At 36.4% G+C, this 12,577-nt stretch overlaps 1 non-coding gene across 1 annotated transcript; it reads right to left on the bottom strand.

Moving 5' to 3' along the window:
• Positions 1–9,549: 9,549 nt before the first annotated feature.
• Positions 9,550–9,657, bottom strand: LOC112781426 (small nucleolar RNA R71). Its single transcript, XR_003192204.1, has one exon. It is a non-coding gene; the product is annotated as a small nucleolar RNA R71 (small nucleolar RNA).
• Positions 9,658–12,577: the final 2,920 nt, after the last annotated feature.

Genomic DNA, 12,577 nt, shown 5'->3' with positions numbered 1-12,577 from the left:
CCCTAACTTTGGCCCTAACGTTGGGACCAACTATGGCTAACTTCAAAACCGGTTCAATTGGTTCACTTCGGTTCTTCTTCAAACTTCAAGAGCAATCAACCAAGGCCTCTTTCAACCCAATTCCACCAAGAACAAAGGCCTAACTCAAGGCTTGAAGATCATTTTGGAAAGTGTATAAATAGGATAGAATTCAAGTTATTCGAGGTGCTTTCCTTTTGGAATTTTCATAATAGTTTTCGGAGAGCTTTTGTTACTGAGTGAACTTTAATTTCTTTGTTTTCATTGCTTTCAATTTCATTTTACATTTGTCTTGGATCTTGGATTGGAGAATTGAAGAAATTCTATTTCAATCTCAATCTTGGATCTCTCTGTTTCTTTACTGTTAATTGAATTCCATTTCCGGTTCATTGTTCTTCATCTCTTTTCTTTGCAATTTACAATTTCCTTGCTATTGTTCTTGTTGGATCTAGGAAGGCATTGAGATCTAGACTTGGTTTTCTAGTCTCTGGGTCCTGAGATCTGAATTTCTCATTTCAATTCCCTGTTTATTGCTTTTAATGTTCATTTACTTTACTGCTTCAAGATCCGGTTCAATCCCAATTCCCTTTCCCTCTTCTGTTTGATGCAATTTAATTTTCCTTTGTTTAATTTCTGCAAATCCACATCCCAATCCCCTTTACATTTCAAGCAATTTACATTCCTTGCACTTTAAGATTCCGCAATTTACATTTCTTGCACTTTAAGTTTCTGCCATTTAATTTCTTGTTCTTTAAGTTTCAGCAATTTATTTCTTGTTCTCTTTACTTCAATGCAATTTAATTCTGCAATTCACAAAACCATCAACCAAATCTTGATTTGCTTGACTAAATCAACCACTAAACTAAAATTGCTCAATCCTTCAATCCCTGTGGGATCGACCTCACTCCCGTGAGTTTTTATTACTTGATACGACCCGGTGCACTTGCCGGTTAGTTTTGGGTGTTTTGGGAGAAATTTATTTTTCTCACCGAAATATCTCATCAGACCTTGTTTAAGTATGTGGCGTGTCACACGCCAAAGTTCGGCATTACACACTGGGCCAATACTCCAAAGAGCCATTTCAGAGACCCTACTTTAGACATTTAATGCCGCAACATGGGCGTTTCACACGCCATAAATGGAGCATTCCTAGGGACAAAATTTGAGGGCATACCACATGCCCAAGGTTGGCGTTGCACGCCAAAGAAGACTAACACCCAGGAAGCATATCCCTTGCATGAAAAAGCATGGCGTTCATATGAAAAATGTGTCATTTGGCCCAATCTTCACAATTAATCCTTTTTGCCACTCCAAGCCCATTCAGAATGCAATTTGGGACCACTAAAGCCTTGAATAAAAGATACAAAGATGAATATTTAATGGGAAGGATTAGATTTGATTTGTTTTATTTTTTAATTTAAGTTTGAATTTAATAATTAGGTTTAGTTTTTCTCTTTGGTATATAAGGATCCTAAAAACACTTTGAGAAGACCTTCGGAACCCTTGCAGTTTTTGATTCCGTGTTTTTGTCTCAAGCACGAGTCACTATTCTCCTTTTTTAAGGTTAGGAGCTCTGTTGATTCCTATGGAATAATGTTATAGTTTTTCTATTTTGATTGACGAATTGATATTTTTTGAAGAAAAAGATTTCGTTCTTTGTACCAAGGATTTGAATATATTGGAAAATAATTCTCTTCTTAATTGAATTCTGTTGAGAACTTGGAAAAGTAATTGATTGAATTAAGCTTGAAAACTTCTCATAATTCTTAAGTTTTGAATTTGGACCTGATAAGTAACATCGAATCAACCAAAATTTGGTTCTTGAGAATTGTATGGTTTTTAAATCAGTGAACTTTCTTTATCTCTTGTCTTAATTAATTAATCAACGAATTGATAATTGATTAGGATTGGAGAAATTAAATTACTAAGGAATTGAGGTTTAATTACATATGATTTGTCCAAGAAATATCATTATTTAATCAATGTGGTAAGTGAAAAATATTTTTTTGGAAGTCTCAATATCTCTGAAATCTTAACTCGTTTTGAATTATATTTCTTCCTCAATCACTTACGACTTGTTTTTTTTTTTACTCAATTTATTGTCTCTTTATGTGATTGCTTTTGAAAACCCTTATTCTTGATTGTTTGACTAGAATAGTTAATTGACCATTGTTTGCTTGATCCATTATTCCTCGTGCGATCGACCCTCACTCACCTGATGTATTACTTAATACAACCTAGTACACTTGCCGATGTTTTGTGGTTTAAAAAATCTGCATCACGGGGCCGCAAATGGCTCGTCAATCAGAACTCCGGATTGAAAGTTATAGGAGATGAAAGATTGGAATGAAAAGTGGGTTAGGGTTCTTTATATCCACTTCTCCCTTGAAGCATGAATCACATGAATGAAAGGGAAAGTGGCTGATTTGGAGCTTATATAGATGGATTGAATGTGTGGGCTTGGGCTCATTTGGGCCTGGTTCACCTGATTTAGCCCGTTGGCTAACTTTGAGCCAAAACCTTTAAAATTAGTGTTTAACTCCTATTCTAAATTTTTTTACATCACTAAATTATAAAATTTAATTTTTTAATTTTTTTTATCTCATAATCAATTTATTAGTTAATTATTTATTAATTTATCGGGTTTACAAGCCAGAGTGGAAGGATTATCCCCATTATGTTACAAGAGACTAAATTTTGAGAAAAAAATTTTTTTAAGGTGGGTAAGATGTAAAATCTGGATGAATAATAAATAATTAATTAATAAATTAAAATGAGCTAAAAGGGTTAAGAAATTTAAATTTTATAATTTGGGAATTTACCAATGAGAATTTAACTTAGAAAATTAATTGGATCACATAAACATAAATAATTGTGAAAATGTGTACCGGTGTTATAATTAACTGTGCAGGCTTAAGTCTGTCTGGTATTGCGTATGAGAAAACAAAAACCGTAACATTAACCAGAAAAATATTTAGAATAGAAACTGAAATACTTATCATAAAGATTTTGGCCATTGGTGGGGCCAATGGGTGAAAGAACAAAAATATCTCTCACCAACTTAATATAAAAAATGTGACTCAGCTTCTCCTCAACCCCAAATTCATTTGTTTTACTATAGAGAGGGCGAAAGTCACAAAGAAAAGAGAGAAAACGAGAGAGAAGCCCTAACATTATTCACCCATCCATTCAAATCCACTTTTCTCTCAATTGGAGCTCTGATCGAAGACCTGTTTGTGGCCACGCATTCATCTCGACTTTCTCTTCATTTTTATATAGCTTTTGCAGGGAGTAATCGTGAGAAACCAACTCCATTTCTCAATTTATTACTGCTTTTGCGTTTTGGTAGTTAATGTGTTAAAAATTGTGATTTTGATATTTTAAGGGAAGCTCAAGCACAATTTCTAGCGAAGCTTTGACCCATGGTTATGTGATACAAGGTAAGAAAATTTAATCTCTCCATTATCCCCAATTTTAAGTAAAAATCCTAGTATTAATACTTGATATTTGGTATGATTAAATTGATATGGAGTAGCTTGAATACTTGGTTTAATTTGGTGCGGAATTGAGTGCACCATTTGATTGAAGGAGGATTTTGGGTGAGGCTCGGTTGCGTTGATTAAAGCTTGGGTGTGATCGGAGAGGAGATTCAAAATATTTGAGAAATTGCTATCAACAAAGGTACGAATTTTAGTTTCGGATAAACATTATGTAACATTATGTGAAAACCTAGGCTAGATGATCCTAGGTTAGTGATAAATTAGAATAATTGATGTGGTTGATATTGATGGTTTAGTGTGAATAATTAATGTTGGTTGATAGTTGAATGATGATGTGTTGTGGCATGATTTTGATAATTTGAGTATTAATGGGCAATATATGTGTGTGTGTAGAATTTGAGTATTAATGGGCAATATGTGTGTATGTGTGTGCGCGTGCGTGCGTGTGTGTATGTGTGTAAGATTAAATTAGATGCAAATTGTGGTTTGATTGCGTATTATGGCTTTTGATATGAAAATTTAGGGCGAAAATTGTGATTGAGTGAGATATACCCTTTTGGTAAGTTATAAGCTTCAATTGAGGTAATAAAAAGGTTAATCGTGTTGTAATGTATTTTGGGCCGGAGACTGTAATTGTATGAATAGGAATTAAGAATGAAGTAAGGTTGAGGTATTGATGGGAATTTATTGATTTGATGCATATGAGAAATGATATGATTTTTGGTAATGAAAATTATGTTTGGTAAAGAATTGAGTGTTTGGGTAAGTTGAGAAAATGCAAATGATTGGACGGATTTGATTGATATTGCGGATAAGATGAAAGGAAGTTGTGGTATTGATTTCAAAGGGAAGGATTTGAGAAAACTAGGTTTTAAATTATGCAGAATTTTTGGTATAAGTGGGATTTTGGCCAACTTCGATGGGCCATAACTTGGCACTCGGAGTTTGAATTGAGTGAAACTTATTTTAAATTAACAATGGTGATGAGATTTTTAAAACCATCAAAAAATGAAAGAAAGATGAATTTTGTTGCAAAAGTTATAAATATTTGAAAATTAGTGTCGGAAATAAAAAATTACAGATTCTACAGCACATTAGAAAATATTTTGATGTGTGCGTGTACACAAGGCTGTACATGCACACAAGAAGAAAATAAAAATTAAATTGTGCCAACGTACAAGGTGGTGCGTACGCACCACTCTAAGAAGCTTGCTGATCCGTGCGTGCGCACAATGGTATGCATATGCACATGACCTGTTTAACTTTTCTGGCAAGCTTGTAACCCTTTATAATTCCCGTTTGATATTTGATAACTAATTTTTAAGCTTTGAAAAGACTATGGGTATATCTAATAAATTGAATTGAACTAATTTCTGGATTAACACTTGGTTAACCGGATAAAAATATTGTGGGGATGGTGGTTCGTCCTGCCTAAAATGAGGACGGTGGCATCATCCCGCTCACGAGATAATAAAATTGATAAATTGATAAAGAGAATTGAATCAATTTTTATGAAATTGATTTAAGTCAATGATTTTGATTGAATATGGTCTGAAAAACTGAATTGGCAAGGTCAGAGGTTTGTCCCGCACGTCTGGCAAGGTCGTGGGTTTCGCCTCGCTTGCGTATTGATTTAGCACATACACCGGGCAAGGACGGTTGTTCCATTCCGCTTGTCCATTGTTGTGGTATGATGTTGGGATATTGGTTTTGTCCTGCCTATGGGGAGAACGGTGGCTTTGTCCCGCTCACAAATAGGCAAGTTGAGGATGAAGGATTCTCTCTTTTCTTGCGGAGGACAAATTTAAGCTCGAGGATTTTCTCTCTTGTTGCATCGGAAGATTGTATAAAAGGTTGAGTATTTCCTTCGGTTCAATTCCTAACTGTGATAAGGACAGTGGTTTCATCTCGATCACGACTTGAGGATAATTATCCTTGTGATAAATGTGAATATAAAGAAATGATTTTGATTTTGATTTTGATTGTGATTATGATTGAAAAGTGTGGCGGACACTATATTACAAGAGTGTGCTGGGCACCATATCTCAAGAGTGTGGTGGGCACTATATCCCAAGAGTTTGGTGGACACTGTATTCCTGATAGCACATTTCTCTTTGGTTGCAAGGTGAAAAGGCACACTCTTTCGTATGTGGAAAGACACACTACTTCATAATTCTTCCAGGAGAAAGGGAAAAGACACTCTCCTTCGTTTATATTCCTCCTAGAGATGTGCAACCGAGAGGCCCTGTCCAGGTTACCTACTGGATGTATCGGTCAATAGGACAGACATGTATCATGTGCATTTGTTTGCTATTGTTTGAGGGTGCATGATGAGCGGATAATTTATACGCTTTTTGGCATTGTTTTTACATAGTTTTCAGTATAATTTAGTTAGTTTTTAGTATATTTTTATTAGTTTTTAAATAAAAATTATATTTCTGGACTTTACTATGAGTTTGTGTATTTTTATGTGATTTCAGGTATTTTCTGGCAGAAATTGAGGGACTTGATTTAGAGGTTGAAGAAGGACTGCAGATGCTGTTGGATTCTGACCTTCCTGCACTCAAAGTGAAATTTCTCGAGCTACAGAAGTCCAAATGGCACGCTCTCAATTGCGTTGGAAAGTAGACATTCAGGGCTTTCCATAAATATATAATAGTCCATACTTTGATTAAGGATACATGATGTAAACGGGCGTTGAACGCCAGTTCCATGCTGCATTCTGGAGTCAAACACCAGAAACAGGTTGCAAAGTGGAGTTAAACGCCAGAAACAGGTTACAAACTGGTGTTCAACTCCAAGAAAGACCTCTACACGTGTAAAGCTCAATGCTCAACCCAAGCACACACCTAGTGGGCCCCGAAAGTGGATTTCTGCATCATTTACTCATTTCTGTAAACCCTAGTAACTAGTTTAGTATAAATAGGACTTTTTACTATTGTATTTACATCTTTGATTAGTTTTATGCTATCTTAGACTTTTATAGGGGCTGGCCATTCGGCCATGCCTGGACCATTATCACTTATGTATTTTCAACGGTAGAGTTCCTACACTCCATAGATTAAGGTGGTGGAGCTCTGCTGTTCCTCATGAATTAATACAAACTACTACTGTTTTTCTATTCAATACAAACTTATTCCGCTTCTAAGATATTCATTCGCATTTCAATGTGAATGAGATGGTCGTGACAATCATCATCATTCCTACTTATGAACGCGTGCCTGACAACCACTTTCGTTCTACCTTAGATTGAATAGGTATCTCTTGGATATCTAATACAGGGGACCGAGTCCGAGATATTAGAATCTTCGTGGTATAAGTTAGAACCCATGGATGGCCATTCCTGAGATCCGGAAAGTCTAAACCTTGTCTGTGGTATTCCGAGTAGGATCTGGGAAGGGATGGCTGTGACGAGCTTCAAACTCGTGAGTGCTGGGCGTAATGACAGACGCAAAAGGATCAATGGATCCTATTCCAATATGATCGAGAACCGACAGATGAATAGCCGTGCCGTGATAGAGCATCTTGGACCATTTTCACTGAGAGGACGGGAAGTAGCCATTGACAACGGTGATGCCCTACATAAAGCTTGCCATGGAAAGGAGTAGGAATGATTGGATGAAGACAACAGGAAAGCAAAGGTTCAGAGGAACGAAAGGCATCTCTATACACTTATCTGAAATTCTCACCAATGAATTACATAAGTATCTCTATCCTATTTTAATTATCTTTTAGTACACTATAATCTCTTAATACATTTGAATCTGCCTGACTGAGATTTACAAAGTGACTATAGCTTGCTTCAAGCCGACAATCTCTGTGGGATCGACCCTTACTCACGTAAGGTTTATTACTTGGACGACCCAGTGCACTTGCTGGTTAGTTGTGTGAAGTCGTGAACAGAATTAAGAACATGAACATGCGTATAAAGTTTTTAGTGCCGTTACCAAGGAATGGAACCGTCACGATTTCTGCGCACCAAGTTTTTGGTGCCGTTGCCGGGGATTGTTCGAGTTTGGACAACTGACGGTTCATCTTGTTGCTCAGATTAGGTAATTTTATTTTAATTTTTCTTCTTTTTTCATTTTTCCCAATTAAATTTCAAAAAAAAATAAAAAAAGTTTAATAAAATAATAAAACCAAAAATAATTTGTGTTTCTTGTTTGAGTCTAGAGTCAAGTTTTAAGTTTGGTGTCAATTGCATCTTTTTAATTTTCTAAAAATTATTTTCGAAAATTTCATGCATTGCATTCTTCATGATCTTCAAGTTGTTCTTGGCAAGTCTTCTTGTTTGATCCTCATATTTTCTTGTTTTGTGTTTTTTCTTGTTTCTCATATGCATTCTTGAAACGTTAATGTCTAAAGAATAAAAATTTTTAAGTTTGGTGTCTTGCATATCTTCTTTTCTTGAAAATTTTTCAAAAATAAGTTCTTGGTGTTCATCTTGACATTCAAAATGTTCTTGGTGTTCATCTTGACATTCATAGTGTTCTTGCATGCATCACATGTTTTGATCCAAAATTTTCATGCATTGAGTCTTTTTTATGTTTTTCTCTCTCATCATTAAAATTCAAAAAAATCAAAAAAATATCTTTCCCTTTTTCACTCATAAATTTTCGAAAATTTTACTTGACTTTTTCAAAAAATTTTCAAAATCTAGTTGTTTCTTATGAGTCAAATCAAATTTTCAATTTAAAAATTCCATCTTTTTCAAATCTTTTTCAAAAATAAAATATTTTTCATTTTTCTCTCATAATTTTCGAAAATTTCAAATTGATTTTCAAAATTTTTTTTCTTATTTTCATTTCATATTTTCGAAATTAATGCTAATAATTAATGTGATTGATTCAAAAATGTTAAGTTTGTTACTTGCCTAGTAAGAAAGGTTCAATCTTTAAATTTTAAAATCATATCTTTTTAGTTTCTTGTTAGTCAAGTAATTAACTTTAATTTTCAAAATCAAATCTTTTTAATTTTCTTTTCAAATCCTTTTCAAAATGATTTTCAATCATATCTCTCAATCACATCTTTTTCAAAATCAATTTCAAAATCTTTTCTAACTTCTTTTCTAACCTCTTATCTTTTTAAATTGATTTTCAAACCTTTTTCAATCAATCTTATCTTTTTGTTTCAATCATATCTTTTTCAAAACTACCTAACTAACTCTCTCCTTCTAATTTTTGAAAATCCCTTCCCTCTTTTTCAAAATTCTTTCTTTTTATTAACTAATTGTTTTGATTTTTAATTTAATTTGATTTCAATTTTAATTTTCGAAATTTAACTTTAAATTTTATTAATTTTCGAATTCTTTTCTTTCTCATCTCTTTCTATTTATTTATTCATCTACTAACACTTCTCTTCCACCCAAAACTCGAACACCATCTTCCTCTCTTTTTTCTCTTCTCCTTCTTCTATTCTTCTATTCTTATACTCACATACAGGAATCTCTATACTGTGACATAGAGGATTCCATATTTTCTTTTCTGTTTTCTTCTTTTTCATATGAGCAGGAACAAGGATAAGAACATTCTTGTTGAAGCTGATCCTGAACCTGAAAGGACTCTGAAGGAAGCTAAGGGAAGCCAAAGCACAACTCTCTGGAGAAAATCTGACAGAAATTTTTGAAAAAGAAGACAACATGGCCGAAAATAATAACAATGCAAGGAAGATGCTTGGTGACTTTACTTCACCTAATTCCAATTTACATGGAAGAAGCATCTCAATCCCTGCCATTGGAGTAAACAATTTTGAGCTGAAACCTCAATTAGTTTCTCTGATGCAACAGAATTGCAAGTTTCATGGACTTCCATCAGAAGATCCTTTTCAATTCTTAACTGAATTCTTGCAGATCTGTGACACTGTTAAGACCAATGAGGTTGATCCCGAGGTCTACAGGCTTATGCTTTTCCCATTTGCTGTAAGAGACAGAGCTAGAGTATGGTTGGACTCTCAACCTAAAGATAGCCTGAACTCTTGGGATAAGCTGGTCACGGCTTTCTTAGCCAAGTTTTTTCCTCCTCAAAAGCTTAGTAAGCTTAGAGTGGATGTTCAAACCTTTAGACAAAAGGAAGGTGAATCCATCTATGAAGCTTGGGAGAGATACAAGGAACTGACCAAAAAGTGTCCTTCTGACATGCTTTCAGAATGGACCATCCTGGATATATTCTATGATGGTCTGTCTGAGCTATCAAAGATGTCACTGGACCATTCTGCAGGTGGATCCATTCACCTAAAGAAAACGCCTGCAGAAGCTCAAGAACTCATTGACATGGTTGTAAATAACCAGTTCATATACACTTCTGAAAGGAATCTTGTGAATAATGGGACGCCTATGAGGAAGGGAGTTCTTGAAATTGATACTCTGAATGCTATATTGGCTCAGAATAAAATATTGACTCAGCAAGTCAATATGATTTCTCATAGTCTGAATGGAATGCAAGCTGCATCCAACAGTACTCAAGAGGCATCTTTTGAAGAAGAAGCTTATGATCCTGAGAACTCTGCAATAGCAGAGGTGAATTATATGGGTGAACCCTATGGAAACACCTATAATCCCTCATGGAGAAATCATCCAAATCTCTCATGGAAGGATCAACAAAAGCCTCAACAAGGCTTTAACAATGGTGGAAAAAATAGGTTTAGTAATAGCAAACCTTTTCCACCATCCACTCAGCAAAAGACAGAGAGTTCTGAGCAGAATCCATCTAGCTTGGCAAATATAGTCTCTGATCTATCTAAGGCCACTTTAAGTTTCATGAATGAAACAAGGTCCTCCATTAAAAATTTGGAGGCACAAGTGGGCCAGCTGAGTAAAAAGGTCACTAAAACCCCTCCTAGTACTCTCCCAAGCAATACAGAAGATAATCCAAAAAGAGAGTGCAAGGACATTGATTTAACCATCATGGCCGAACCTACAAGGGAGGGAGAGGACGTGAATCCCAGTGAGGAAGACTTCCTGGGACGTCCAGTGATCAACAAAGAGTTTCCCTTTGAGGAACCAAAGGAATCTGAGGCTCATCTAGAGACCATAGAGATTCCTTTGAACCTCCTTATGCCATTCATGAGCTCTGATGAGTATTCTTCTTCTGAAGAGAATGAGAATGTCACTGAAGAGCAAGTTGCCAAGTACCTTGGTGCAATCATGAAGCTGAATGCCAAATTATTTGGTAATGAGACTTGGGAAGATGAACCTCCCTTGCTCATCAATGAACTAAGTGATCTGGATCAACTGACATTGCCTCAGAAGAAACAGGATCCTGGAAAGTTCTTAATACCTTGTACCATAGGCACCATGACCTTTGAGAAGGCTCTATGTGACCTTGGGTCAGGGATAAACCTCATGCCACTCTCTGTAATGGAGAAACTGGGAATCTTTGAGGTACAAGCTGCTAGAATCTCATTAGAGATGGCAGACAACTCAAGAAAATAGGCTTATGGACAAGTAGAGGACGTACTAGTAAAGGTTGAAGGCCTTTACATCCCTGCTGATTTTATAATCCTAGACACTGGGAAGGATGAGGATGAATCCATCATCCATGGAAGACCCTTCCTAGCCACAGCAAGAGCTGTAATTGATGTGGACAGAGGAGAATTGATCCTTCAACTAAATGAGGACAATCTTGTGTTTAAAACTCAAGGATCTCCTTCTGTAACCATGGAGAGAAAGCATGAAAAGCTTCTTTCACTGCAGAGTCAACCAAAGCCTCCAACAATAAACTCTAAGTTTGGTGTTGGGAGGCCACAACCAAACTCTAAGTTTGGTGTTGAACCCCCACATCCAAACTCTAAGTTTGGTGTTGGGAAGTTCCAACCTTGCTCTGATTATCTGTGAGGCTCCATGAGAGCTCACTGTCAAGCTATTGACATTAAAGAAGCGCTTGTTGGGAGGTAACCCAATGTTATTTAATCATATCTATTTTATTTTCTCTTTGTTATTTCGTGTTTTATTAGGTTGATGATCATGTGAAGTCACAAAAACTACTGAAAAATTAAAAACAAAATGAAAAATAGCATTAAAAATAGCACACCCTGGAAGAGGAACATACTGGCATTAAACGCCAGTAAGGAGCATCTGGTTGGTGTCTAACGCCAGAACAGAGCATGAAACTGGCGTTAAACGCCAGAAAGAAGCAGCAGTCTGGCGTCTAAACGCCAGGATTGCACCCAGAGGAAAGTTGGCGTTAAACGCCAGAAACAAGCTCCATTTGGGCGTTTAACGCCATAAACAAGCATGGAGCTGGCGTTTAACGCCAGAAACAAGCATGGAAGTGGCGTTAAATGCCAAAATTGCACAATAAGGGCGTTTTACACGCCTAATTGAGGCAGGGATGTTAAGTTCTTGGCCCCACTTGATCTGTGGGCCCCACAAGATCTCCTCAGGATCTGTGGACCCCACAGGATCCCCACCTAACCCTATTCTCTCCTCTTCACACCTTTTCACAACTCTCTACCCCAAATACCCTTCACCAATCAACTCATTCACTCTTCCCCATCACCTCTTCACCACTCACATCCATCCTCTCTTCCCCATAAACCCCACCTACCTTCAAATTCAAAATATTTTCCCTCCCAAACCCAACCCTAATGGCCGAAACTTAAACCCCTCCCCTCTTCTATATAAACCCCTCATTCCTTCCTCTATTTCACACGACACAACCCTCTCTTCTTCCACTTGGCCGAAACCTACCCTCTCTCCCTCTCCTCCATTTCTCTTCTTCTTCTACTTCTTTCTTTCTTCCTTTGCTCGGGGACGAGCAAATATTTTAAGTTTGGTGTGGTAAAAGCATAGCTTTTTTTTTTCCATAACCATTTATGGCACCTAAGGCCAGAGAAACCTCTAGAAAGAGGAAAGAGAAGGCAATTGCTTCCACCTCTGAGCCATGGAAGATGGAGAGATTCATCTCAAAGGTCCATCAAGACCACTTCTACGAAGTTGTGGCCAAGAAGAAAGTGATCCCTGAGGTTCCTTTCAAGCTCAAAAAGAATGAGTATCCAGAGATCCGACTTGAAATCCAAAGAAGAGGTTGGGAAGTTCTCACCAACCCCATTCAACAAGCCGG

The sequence above is a fragment of the Arachis hypogaea genome, chromosome 19, assembly GCF_003086295.3.
Source record: "Arachis hypogaea cultivar Tifrunner chromosome 19, arahy.Tifrunner.gnm2.J5K5, whole genome shotgun sequence".
In the NCBI taxonomy this organism is placed as follows: Eukaryota; Viridiplantae; Streptophyta; class Magnoliopsida; order Fabales; family Fabaceae; genus Arachis; species Arachis hypogaea.
This window is presented reverse-complemented; position numbering and strand designations above follow the sequence as displayed.